This window comes from Peromyscus eremicus, chromosome X, assembly GCF_949786415.1.
Source record: "Peromyscus eremicus chromosome X, PerEre_H2_v1, whole genome shotgun sequence".
Taxonomy (NCBI): Eukaryota; Metazoa; Chordata; class Mammalia; order Rodentia; family Cricetidae; genus Peromyscus; species Peromyscus eremicus.
Genome location: NC_081439.1, coordinates 57,565,558 through 57,579,673, shown reverse-complemented (window position 1 = coordinate 57,579,673; position 14,116 = coordinate 57,565,558). Strand labels below are relative to the sequence as shown.

Below are 14,116 nucleotides of genomic sequence, written 5' to 3'. Positions count from 1 at the left end.
TTGAGACTGTTATAGACTATGGGGACTTTTGAATTTGGACTAAATGCATTTTGCATTATGTTATGGCTACAAGCCTTTGGGGTCCAGGGAGTGGAATGTGTTGGTTTGAATAGGTATGGCCCCCATAGACTCATGTGTTTGAATGCTTGGCCCATTGGCACTATTAGGAGATGTGGCCTTTTGGAGTAGGTGTGGTCTTGTTGGAGGAAGTGTGTCACTGTGGGGGCAGGCTTTGAGGTCTTATATGCTCAAGCTATGACCAGTGTGGTACAGAGACTCCTTCTGCTGCAAATCAAGATGTAAAACTCTCAGATTCCTCTCCAGCACCATGTCTGCCTGCACACTGCTATGTCCTGCCATGATGATAATGGACTAAACCTCTGAAGCTGTAAGCCAACCACCTCAATTAAATGTTTTCCTTATAAGAGTTGCCATGGTCATGGTGTCTCTTCACAGCAATAGAAACGCTAACTAGGACACCCCTCATCAAAGAAATTTCTCTTTATAGCAAATGGAAGTCATCACAGAAAACCACAACTGGACTGTGATGGTTATTCTTGGTTGTAAACCTGACTACATGTAGAATTAACTAAAGCCCAAGCAGCTTAGCACACCCGTGAGGGTTTTTTCTTGATTGGATCATTTGAGGTTGGAAGACCTATCTTAAATCCAGATCATTTGAGGTTATAAGACCCACCTTAAATTCTGGTGGCAGCCTACATAAAGGACATGGAAGAAGGAAGCTTTGGCTTTTTGCTTGCTTGCCCTCTTCTCAGTGGCAAGCTCATTCCTTCACTGGCATAAAAGAGCCTACTTCTTCTGGATTCTGACATATACTGAAGACCATCTCAGACTTCCAGCCTTCATGAACCAAACAACCATTGGATTCTTGGAATTTCAGTCAGGAGACAGCCCTTGTTGGAATAGCCAGACCACAGCCTGTAAGCCATTCTAATAATCTTGTTTTTATGTATATAGATTCAGTCTGTCCATTCTGTTTCTCTAGTGAACACTGACTAACACATGAACACAATACAGAGATCAATGGGTTATGGGGAGCCCAGCCCCAGTGAATACATCTACACCATAGTTCCCCCATCTATGATTTGGGAAGCATTGAGAAAGAGAAGGCAGAAAGACTATAAGAGCTGGGATACCAGGAAGTATATTGTGAAACAATCTCTCATAGAAATGACTCTATTAACAAGATAGGAACAATGGTAATATCAATGGAAGTACTAACACAGGAAGGTGAAAATCTTGCAGAGTCATATCCCTGGACAAGCAACTGATGACTGCTGAGAGAGAGAGGGAGAGTTAGCATATCCCACGTATGAGTCATCTAGCTGGTTCTTCAGTATAGTGTGGTCAGCCCTGAAACCCCCCCCCCACACACACACAATGTACTCAGCAGGTTATATTTACGTATGTATGCATATATTTACATATATATCTATATGTAGCAATAAATTTGGAAAGAAGAAGCTACAAGTTTGGGAGTGGGGGATATGGAGGGAGTTGGAGGAGGGACTTAGGAGAGGCTGGAGGGAGTAAAGGGAAGGAAGAAAATGATGTAATTATATTTTAAGTAAAAAAATATATGAAACAACTAAACTCAACAACACAGGAATAAAGATTAAAAGAATTTGGGGAGCTGCCACTGCTAGGAAGGTGAGTGGCATGTGAGATGTAATAGATTTTGGTTACTTGATTCATGAAGTTTTGCTGATTATAGCTGTTGTGGGAATCTTTCTGGAATAAGCACTCCAATCCCATGAGAGTGGAAGAGAGATGTCACCACTGGACCAAAGCCAGGTCAGCTCCTGAAAGGCTTCAGTCTCAGGTCCAGTTTGTAGTCTCATTTTATACTCTAAAACCACAAGGTGGGGCACGCAAGCTAGCAAAATTTTACAGATGCTTACGTGGCAGCCAGCAGGTTGTTAAGGGCAACAGCCAGCAGGTTGTTAAGGGCAACGGCCCATTGTTTCAGCTATTCTCCGGATCGTTCTGTCTCAGGTAGCAAGTGACGTCATGTTTGGTAAATAGATGGTACAAGCAGTGCTTTAAGTAAATCACTAAATAAATCAATACATCAGAATCTAGTAATTAGTCTTTTCTACCCTATTCTATTTCAAAGCTACCTAGCAAATCGAGTGATTTGTGAAGCAAGGGAAAATTACGGGATCATCTTCTGTACAACTGATTTGGAGGACTGCTTCCTTTTGCCACAACAGCTAATGAAAATGTTCTTTAGTGGACTGCTCCAGCTCAGCCTTAAGCCTTCTACCTGATAATATTGGTCAGGTCCTCTGCTGCTGTCTCCATCTTGGGCCAGCTTTTCCAAAACCTGTTTCCTCAGCCTTTCTGCCTTTCTTAGGCCCTCCCCGCCTGGGCCCCACCTACATCTCACCCAGGCCAAACTATATCCATCATTTCAGTGAGTCATTTCTGGCCCCCAAAGCAAACAGTGCAAGGAATTGGAGAATACAGCAAGCCTGGCAAGTGGTCCAGTTACTGAATGATATGGCAGCCTCAGTTTCCCTGGAGGCTTTGATGGGGCTACTCCTTACATTTAGAACTGAATGGGGGCCTGCCTCTAGTGGTTAAGGCTTCAGGCCAAATCCTCTGCCCTAGATGTTAAATTCCCCAGGGAATTTTGTTTTATCAAGAGGAAACTTGCTAGGATCTACGGGCCCTCATTGGAGAAAAGATGCCAGATCATCGATGTCCTCTATGAGCCCACAAAAGAATGTGAGGTGCAAAGTTTTAAACTATAACTGCAGTGAGGGGGCTTAGATGTATGGTCCAAGGCTATTTTGGAATATGAAGACTTGGAGGCTGTCTTAGTTACTGTTCTATTGCTGTGAAGAGACACCATGACCAAGGCAACTTGTAAAAGAAAGCATCCAATAAGAGGCTTGCTTACAGAAGAAGCTGAGAGATTACGCATTGAGATAACAACCATGAGGCAGATAGAGTGAATGGTATTGTAAGCACTGTTATTCCTACCTTTAGTCCACCACTATGGACTCTAACCCTCTGAAACCACAAGCTCAAGGCAACTTAAAAAAGAAAATATTTAATTTGGCTTATGTTTTCACATTTTGATCCACAAGTAAGAGGCAGAGACAGAGACACACTGGGCCTGGCATGAGTGTTTTGAAATCTCAAAGCACTCCCCAAGTGGCACATCTTGTCCACAAAGGCTGTACATCTTAATCCTTCCCAAACAGTTCTACCAACTGGGGACTAAGTATTCAAACACATGAGCCTAGGAGGGCCATTCTCATTCAAACCACTACAAATATAATTATGCAAATCAAAAAGCAGCAACCTTGTTAAAATAATGGTTAAATTGTGCTCCCATATGTGTGACTGTTAGATGATTGCTAATTACACTTTTAAAATGTACTGATACAGAATCTAGTTAATCCGATCTGTGCTGTTGCCAACAGAGTCTGGCTAATTCTGCCTGTGCTACTCCCAGTCTGGAAGCTTGGTCCAAGTTGCACATCCTGTGTTCCATCCCAGTCTAATCAACTTGTCTGACTTTAGCCTGCCCAAGTGTGCTGGTTAATCTCTAGGTCAGCTTCACACAGGTTAGGGTCATGTAAGGAGAGGGAGCCTCATTTGAGAAAATGCCCCCACCAGATTGCCTTGTAGGCAAGCCTATGGGGCATTTTATTAATCAGTAATTAATGTGAACATGCCAAGCCAATTGTGTAAAGTGACCCCCCTCACCCCAATATGGTTGTCCTAGGGTATATTAGAAAGCAGGCTGAGTAAGAAGTGGAGAGAAAGCCAGCAAGCAACACTCTTTCATAGCTTCTGCTGCAGTTCCTGCCTCCATGTGCTTGCCTTGAGTTTCAGCCCTGACTTCCTTTAATGTGGAACTGTAGATTTGAAGTAGACCCTTTATTCCACAAGTTGCTTTTGTCCATTTTTTTTTTTTAGTCACAGCCATAGTGTGGGGGGTCTCTGTGACCACCAGGGCAGGCAGAGTAACAATCCACATGAGGAAATCTGGTTCAAAATGACTTAGATGGTATTGGTTCAAACTTCTACAGTCTGACCCTGAACAGTTTATTGTAAGCATATTTAAATACAGGAAACTTTGGGAAAAACGTTTTCCTTGTGTAACACAATCTCATGTGCACAAGGAGGCACGATTACATAGAAACTCTTCTCAAGGTACATGCCCCTTCTCCCACGAAGATGGCTTCTAGAGATAAGCTACCTGTGTTAGCCTAAGGGCCTAGGGGAGGATCTGGTGTGGTCTCAGTCATACAGACAGTGCAGAGGTTGTCTGAGCTATTAGCCCCCTCTGGTCTTGGTTGTGGGAGCTTGGGGGAGCCCCTGGCCATATAGGTAATACAAAGGTCACCTAGACTATTAGCCACCTCCGGTCCTGCTTGTGAGAGCTCGGTATGGCCTGGCCCTACAAATAATGCATGAGTCATCGAGGCTATTAGCCACCTCCATTCCCAGATTTCTGGGCTGAAAACAGGTTATACAACTTTTTCTTTGAAAAGACAGCCCTGTGTGTTTAACATTCCTGGTTTCCTTAGTGCTATTTATCTGTGGGTACAAGGACCTTTATGCTCTCATCACAATAGGAACCCTAACTAAGAGAGAAATTGGTCCCAGGTTCATGGGTGTTTCACCATGACAGAAATGGCTATGTATTTTGGGGAGGATTTGTAGTAGTATTTGAAGTTTGGGCTGGAAAGGCCATTGGTTGCTCAGAGCTTAATGAACTCTTGTAGGAACTTGGAAGACAAGTACGTTGAGAGCAATGCAAAAAAGATGGAGGCCTGGTTTGCAAAGCTTCACAGGAAAGCAAAGACTCTATCAGGGCTATTTATGTGATGTTTTAAATTAAAAATTTGTGGTTCTGGTCAGCTGCGGCTGAAGAATCGGCTATGATGAAAAAGAGACCAGCACCATTGAGGTGAAATCTTCTGGGAAGTGTTTCCTCAGGGTCAGCACACAGAAGCTGGGCTCCAGAGTGTCCAAGGTTGTATCTCATGCTGGCAGCCAAACTTGGTAACGTGTAAGATTTTCCCAGGTGGCACTGGGTTTGAAAGAATGAAAGGGACATGGAGAACATCTGAGGCTTGGCACTTGTGAGAGGCCAGGAAAGGCCACTGGTGAAGGTGCAGCCTCAGTTGCAATAGAAGCTCCAGGACTGAGGGGTTCATGGAGAGAAGTTGAGGTATCATCTGTGGCAGGGTTAGAGTCCCCAAAGAGAGTCACAAAAGCTATTGGTAATCGTGAAGCTCAGTTGGAGTGGAGATGCCAGCATTTTGAAGATGCCAGTGCCATAGGATGACAGCAAAGGACAGTAGCAGTCACAGATTGGAGCCATTCTGAGCCTAGGAGACAAGTTGTATGTGCTGCAGAGGAAAGCCAGAGAGGTGGCACAGGTCTTTGGAGCCCAGAGAATCATGACTAGGTCAAAGACATCAATCATTGACCTGTCTATACTATTGGAATTTGGGTTTGCTTTGATTTTTTATTGTAACTACACTCTGATTCTTCCCTTTTGAAATTAAAAAAGTATGTAACTTATTTTTAATTTTATAAGAGTCCATAATTAAGAGACTTTGGAATTTAAGAGAGACCGGATATTTCAGAGACTTTGGGTATTTTAGAGAAGTGTTGAACTTTGGAAGAGCCTTTGAATGTTCTAAAAAGACTACTTTAAAGTGAAGTTTTAAAGAATGTGCAACTTTTAAAAGTTGGAATGTTTTATGTTTTGATATTAATATTAATATGAGATCTTGGGGATGAACAAGAAAGAAAAGGTTATAGATTAATAAGTGCTGTGTTTGTGTGTCAGGTTGGTTGGCTCTTGTCGACTTGACACAAACCTAGACATTTTCTGGGAAGAGGAAATCCTAATTGAGAAAATGCCTCCATAAATTGACCTGTAGGCAAGTCTGTGGAGGCATTTTATTAATTAGTGATTCATGAGTGGAGGGTGTAGCCCACATGGGTGGTCCACCCCTGAGATGGTGGTCTTGGGTACATAAGAAGGCAGTCTGACCACGCTATGAGGAGCAAGCTAGTAAGCAGCACTCCTGCACAGCCTCTGCTGCAGTTCTGACTTCCAGGTCCCTGCCTTGAGTTCCTGTTCTGATTTCTCTCAGTGATGGAGTGTGACCTAAGTTGAAATAAACCCTTTCCTTTCCAAATTGCTTTTGGTCATGGTGTTTTGTCACAATAGTAACTCTAACTAAACATGCAGGATAGTTAAATATACATAAATCATTAAATATAATAAGTCATATAAATGTACTTTCAAAAATAACTACATGATCATCTCAATAGATGTAGAAAAGGCCTTTGACAAAACACAACATGCCTTCATGATAAAAGTCATAGAAAGAATAGCGCTGAGCGGCGGCGGTGCACGCCTTTAATCCCAGCAGAGGCAGGTGGATCTCTGTGAGTTCGATGCCAGCCTGGTCTACAGAGTGAGATCCAGGAAAGGCTCCAAAGCTACAGGGAGAAATTCTGTCTCAAAAAAAACCAAAAAAAAGAAGAAAGAAAAAATAGTACTGAAGGGAACATATATATGTATGTATTATAAAATATAATAAAGGATATATGTGAAAAATCCCGAAGCCAACACAATCCTAAGTGGGAAAAACTCAAAGCTAATCCCACAAAAATCAAGATTGAGACACAGCTCTGCACCATTCCAACTCCTTTTCAATGAAGTGATGCAAGCACTAGCTAGAGACAGGAGAAGGAAAATAAAGGAATAAAAACAGGAAAAGAATACATCAAATTGTACCTATTGGCACATGATATATGACATAAAACAGATGCCAAAATCTCCACTAGAAAACTTCTAGAAATGATTGACACTTTGAGCAAAGTAGGATATAAAATCAACTGGCAAAAATCAATAGCCTTTCTTCATACCAATAACAAACACCATGAGAAAGATCATGGAAACATTCATATTGACAATAGCCTTTAAAAAGCTGAAATATCTACAAATAAACCTAACCAAGGAGGCAAAAGACCTCAATGAAAACTTTAAATCTCTGAAGAAATTGAGGAAGACACTAGAAAATGGGAAGTCTTCCTGTGGTCACAGATTCGTAGAACTAATATTGTGAACATGGTCATTCCAGCAAAAGCAACGTACAAATTGAATGCAATTCCAATAAAACCCCATAACATCATTCAAAGAAATAGAAAAAAAATCCTGAAACCTACATGGAACCACAAAAGACCCTGGATAGCCAAAACAATCCTGAACAAAAAGAACAATGCTGGAGGGGTTACCATTCCATATTTCAAGTTATATTACAGAGTGATAATAAAAATCAAGAAAACAAATAAAAAACAAACAATAGCAAAAAAACTAACATGACATGTAGATCAATGGAAAATATAGAAGACCCAAATGTAAGTGCACATAACTACAGCTATCTAGTACTTAACAGGATGCCAAAAACACTCAGAGGATGAAAGATAGCATCTTCAACAAATGATGTTGGGATAATTGGATGTCCATATGTAGAATAGTGAAGTTAAACCCCTATCTATCACTCTGCACAAAAATCAACTTCAAATAGATCAAAGGTCTTAGTGAGAAACCTGATTGCTGAATCAGCTACAAGAAAACATAAAGTGGTACCCTATAAGCTATAGGTGTAGGAAAGGACTTTCTGAATAGGACTTCATTTACCCAGAAATTAAGGCCAGTCATTGACAAATGATACTTCATAAAACTAGAAAGTTTATGTACAACAAAGGAAACTATCACATGAAGAGGAAGCCCACAGAATGGGAGAGAATCTTTGTTCGTTATATACCTTATAGAGGATGAATATTCATAATATACAAAAACCTGAAAACAGAAAGAATCTAGAAAACAAATGACCCAATTAAAAATGGTCAAAGTGTTTTCAAAGGAGAAATAAAAATAGCTAAGAAATATCTTTTAAAGGGTTTGTCATCTTTAAGGATTAGAAAATGCAAATTAAAAGTACTTTGAGATTTCATCCTAACCCATTCAGAATGACTAAGATCAAGAAAGTTACTGACAAAAATGCTGCTGAGAATGTGGAGAAATAGGAACTCTCATTCCCTGTCAGTGAGATTACAAACTGGTGCATCCATTAGAGAAATCAGTGTGAAGAACACTCAAAACGCTAAAAAGTAAACCTATCATATGACTCAGCTATACCACACCTTGGCATATACTCAAAGGACTCTAAATTCTACTCCACAGATACCTGCTCAGCCATGTTCATTGCTGCTCTGTTCACAGTAGGCAGGAAAATGGCAAAAGCCTAAATATCCTTCAAGTGATGAATGGATAATGAAAATGTGATACATATACACTATGGATTTTTATTCAGCTGTAAAGAAAAGTGAAATGGTGAACTTTGCAGGTAAATGAATGGAGCTAGAAAAGATCTTATTGAGTGAGGCAACTCAGACCCAGAGAGACAACTGCTGCATGTTCTCTCTTATTTGTAGATCATAGCTCTGAACATTCACAAGTGAGTATACATCCTGGAGTAACTGCAGAAACCAGGAGAGCAAAAAGGGACCACAGATGCGAAAGCTCTAGAGAGGGAGCAGGACACAGGCGCTATGAAAGTGGAAAAGGGACCATGGATGGGAGGATTTAATTAGGAAAGAAGGCAAATATGGAGGGTGAGGGAGGAGAGATAAACAATACTAAGCATGCTTGGAAAAGCCATATAAAAACATTTTACCTTTACTAAGAAATACATATATAACAAGGACAGCCTGGTCTACAGAGCTAGTTCTAGGACAGCCAAGATTACAGAAAGAAACCCTGTCTCAACAAACAAAACAAAATACATATATAGGCGGCTGGAGAGGATGCCCAGAAGTTAAGAGCACTTGCTACTCTTTCAGATGACCTGGGTTCCCAGCACCCACCTGGCAGCTCACAACCTTCTGTAACTCCAGTTCCAGGGGATCTGGTGTTTTCTTCTGGCCTCCACAAACACCAGGTGTGCACACAGTACACACATGCATACATGAAAACAGAACACTAATACACATAAAATAAATCTTTAAAACTACATACAAAATATACGTAAGTGTATGAGTGTACACACACACACACACACACACACACACACACACACACACACACACACACACAGTTTGAATGACATTATGCCTCTTGGGACAATAATTCTCTCCCAAGGAGCCCCAGACTATCTAACAAAAACCACAATGTAAAATAAGGAAAATTTCTCTTGAACTGTTTTTCAGGGGAGTCTAAGCAACTTCTAAAACAACATAGACTATTGCTGTTACCATTGGTTGCCTCCCGGGACCTGAAGATTGTTGAAGACATAGGAGGAGTTGGCCAATGGAGAGGGATGAAAATGGTGACAATATGTGCTCATGGATGGAATTCTCAAAAAATAAAATCTTAAATTAAAAAATAAAAAGAAACTTAAAACTAAAAAGCTCTTTGTTTTAAGGAAGGGAAGCATCATTTTGTAAGAATCCTGTTTTGTCAAGCTTCACGATAGTACACAGCAAATGAAGAGAATCTTAGCATCATAATGATGTACACATATATCAAAATATATTGTACCTCCTGAATATATACAGTTATTATGTGTCAACCAAAAAACAAAATAAAATAATTGAGGAAAAGATCAACCAGGACACAAATGACTTATTTTGATTGGACCAAGTCATTAAAGCTTTAGTGTTCATTCAGAGAAGTGGAATTGGGCCTGATGGCATGGGCATGCATTTCCAGTTACTTGCAAGGCAGGAGAATCACAAGTTTAAGACTAGCCTGGACAACTCAGTGAGACCCTATCTCAAGATAAGAAGTAAAAACAAGGCTGAGGATGCAGCTCAATGTTAGAGCATTTACCTAACATGCATAAGGGCCTAGGTTCAGTCTCCAGTCCTGATTTTAGAAAAAGAAAAGGAGAAGGGGGAGGAGGAAACTGTTCACCAGATAAGAATATAGTGTTGCTAGAGTTTTCCTGCCTGGCCCACAGTCAGGGCAAATCTCTCTCACCCGCCAGTCCCACAGCCACTCAGACCCGACCAAGTAAACACAGAGACTTACATTGCTTACAAACTGTATGGCCGTGGCAGGCTTCTTGCTAACTGTTCTTACAGCTTAAATTAATCCATTTCTATTCATCTATACCTTGCCACGTGGCTTGTGGCTTACCGGTACTTTACATCTTCCTTGTGCTGATGGCGGCTGGAGGTGTCTCTCTCTCACCCAGCTTCCTGTTCTCTCAATTCTCCTCTCTGTTAGTCCCGCCTATACTTCCTGCCTGGCCACTGACCAATCAGTGATTTATTTATTGACCAATCAACAACACATTTGACATACAGACCATCCCACAGCACTTCCCCTTTTCTTTTCTTAAAAAGGAAGGTTTTAACCTTTAAGGACCCAACATTATAGTAAGACTAATGTTGAAGTAAGATGATTATAGATATATAAGAATTTATGGAAACTTTGATGATGATATGATGATGGTGATGATGATGATGATCGTTGTTGTTATTCCTTGGCTACCTTGTCTTCTTTGATAGATTATCCTCATCACTATAAATATGGAACTCTATTCTGAGTTTGAGTCTCAGAACCCACACAGCTGAAGGAAAGAAATGAGTCCATAAGTTGCCCTTTGAACTGCACGTATATGCAGGGGCATTGGAGCCCACATACACACAAAATAAACAAATACATAACTAAATACATGGATAGACACATAAATAAATGTAATTTTAAAAATCAAAAAAAGAAATGTAACCAGATAACCAAAAAGAAGCACAGCACTCTGGAGGCTGAAGCAGGAAGACCAACTTTCGTGGGAGACTTTGTCCCAAAACCTGGTAGAGGGATGGTGACTTAAGCAACCAAACACAGCAAAGCCCACTTTTCTTCTCCCTCAAAGCTGTGCACAGTGCGGAGCCTCTGCTCCAGCCAGAGCCAAATGCTGTGACAGAAGCTGAGTTCAACATCCCGCTGGCCACTGACTGACTCATACAAAGTGTCTCTCTTTAGACAATACCCACCTAACACAAGCAAAGTTCCTTTCTACTTCAAATGCCACGAAAAGAAACAGAAAACGGCAATGTAAGGAAGGTGAAATACGAGGAAACTAAGTTGTACGGGTTGTGCTACATTCTTAATAAATACTTAAAAGCTAAAGCAGTGGCCAAAGAGAAAATCCATGAAGCCAAAGAAGTGTACAAAGAGTATATCCAAGAGGATATCTGTAATGAGAAGGGCTGGAATTTCACTCATGAGAACTAGACTTTGATGGTCATGTCCCATCAAAGGAAAGGCTGTTCCCAAGGGGTCTGTCACCCCTAAAGCAACCTCTTTGCAGTGGAAAACACAGCCCCAGAGTGCTACCTTCTTATACACTGAATTGAGACTATTCTTGTTCAGTTCTGGTATCCAGCCATAGTGGCCACAAGTTCTAGACAGCAGAAGAAAATACTGGGCAAATATTTGTTACAAACTTTTGGTAATTTGAATGGTCTGGAACATGTTACATGGTTTTGACTACAGAGGAGTCTCTTTACAAGAGACTGTTGGGGAAGGGGCACCTGCTCATTTGGTTAACTTCAAATGAATAGTAACAGTACTAGGAATTAACTATAATACTACAGAACACAAGATCTGGTCCATACCATTCTGTTCCAACTTGGGGAAAAGATTTTGAAAAAGATACATTTGAACACATAATAACACAGCCTGTGTTTATGGTCAGCAGAGCTATGGCATTTATAAAGTGTATGAGAAAATGTGAGGTAAAGACCTGAGACATTTAATAGTATCAAAAGTACAGAGGCAACACTTATGATCAGATCTGATTCTGGACATTGTCTTGATACTGTATTTAAAGTCTCTGATGTTTTGGGGTAAGAAATTTCCTGTTACTGAGAACTCAAAGGGCTACAAGTTACTGCCTCCTTATCTTGGAGTTATTCAGGGAGATGCAGTGGATATTAATACTTTATAGGAAATTGTAGAGGGGATGAAACAAAAAATGGAGTATGGATAATGTTTCCTTTCATTTTGATGGAGCTTTGCTGCAGAAGTTAATGAGAAAAATAGCTAGTTATATTGTAACTGATGGCCTTGTGGTTAATGTGTTTAAGGACCCAGTTGCTGATTTCAACAAAAGGTCAAAAAGGTGCCAGTTATCGTTACATAAGGCACGAGTAGGGTATTTTGTTACACTTGAAGAAGGAAAAGGAGACCTTCAGGAATATGGTCACAATCTTCTCCATACCATTGTCAAGAGTAGAAAGGTGACAAGAAGCATTTGATGAGGTCAGCAAACCACACAGCTGAATATCGAACTGGATGTGGTACCTCATCAGGCTTTATTCAGCCTGGTTGTTGTGCATGGAGTGTGTGCATATATGCATGCAGGCATGTGTACACCTGTGTGTATGTAATACATGTTCATTGTACAGATGTGTGGGTTTCTTTGTGCTCTATGATACACTCCAGACAGATTGTTGGTTTATGGACATACTGCCCTTTTAATTTTCTTTTTCCAAGGATTTAGATGATCTCAAATTAAGAAACACTTATAGCCACATACATGATTAGTGCTAAAGAAAGCTTTTTAGGCCTCTTTGTTAATAGATAGTAACTCAATCCAGTGTTTATCTTTTCACAAATAAGAGAGCCAAGAAACTTTTCTATGTAACTACAAATCACATAAAACAGATTTGAATAAATTACCACGACTGCTTTATGTTTATATTTAACATATTTCTGTACAAATGAGATTGTATAAGATATATTCAAAGCTTGAGTGATTTAACAGTGATTCATATGAGCACAGACTTTCAAGAAAATACTTGAAATTAAATTGCATTGCTTTTTGTCCATTAACCAGCAAATAAAACATGGCCTTAACAAAGTTGTCTGTGTTGTTGCACATCGGGAAGTTATGCCAGGGCATATATCCTTTAGAATTCCTAACCTCACTGCCCTTGTAGAGTATGCATTACTTATTCCACATTGAAGAGAATAATGGTTCTTTCTCTAATATTTAGGCACTGTACATTTCTATACCGTGGTCACTGAATTGTACCAGTAAAATGCCAAATCTGAAAGGTCTGTTCTGCAATTTTATATATCAGATATTGCTGATGGCTCTAATATGAATCTCAAGATTTTTTTGGGGGGGATTTGGAAACAAGGTTTCTCTGTGTCATTTTGGTGCCTGTCCTGGATCTCGCTTTGTAGACCAGGCTGGCCTCGAACTCACAGAGATACACCTGGCTCTGCCTCCCAAGTGCTGGGATTAAAGGCATGCACCACCACTGCCCAGCTGAACCTCAAGATTTAAAAAGATAATTTTTAGAGAGAATTTCTGCTTCCACTATAGAACATACACATAAATGTAAAATATTGTCATAAGTGGTCAGGCAGTGGTGGTGCATGCCTTTAATCCCAGCACTTGGGAGGCAGAGGTTGGCAGATCTCAGTGAGTTTGAGGCCAGCCTGGTCTACAAAGCAAGTTCCAGGACAGCCAGGACTATTACACAGAGAAATCCTATCTCAAAAAACAAAAACAAAAACAAAAAACAAAAAACAATATTGTCATAAGTGGATGTATGTATTTTAAGGTAATTTCACTTCTAAATTTATTTTTCATACGCTATAGTTGGTATGACTTAAATGAATTGATGGAATGGGTAGTGAGTGCACTTATTTTAAGTTTTTTGATTCTGCTATATCTTCATTAAGTTTTTAAAAGAATTAAATTGGATATTAAATTGTATGGATAAATCCTTCAGTAACTAATACTTAAGCAAGTTCTTGATGTTAGCCCCAATGAAAAGCATGATTCTTAATAAATTACTCTTAATGCAGAGAGTTGGCTAAATTTAAAGTATTCATTCTCAAAATATTTATAGTGATTCTCTACTAGATCCCGAGTGGGTTATTGCATCTGACTAGACACTAGTTTCTTCAAGATGACTCATGGCATTAGATTAGTTCTATGGCAGTATTGGCCAGCTGCCCTGCAGGTTGACTTTGGATTGTTCTTTTATTTTTAATTACACACTGTCTAAGGTTGCTTCCCAC

At 40.1% G+C, this 14,116-nt stretch overlaps 1 pseudogene; it reads left to right on the top strand.

Annotated features, from left to right (window-relative positions):
* Positions 1-8,678: 8,678 nt before the first annotated feature.
* Positions 8,679-12,336, top strand: LOC131900047 (nicotinamide phosphoribosyltransferase-like; annotated as a pseudogene).
* The last annotated feature ends 1,780 nt before the right edge of the window (positions 12,337-14,116 follow it).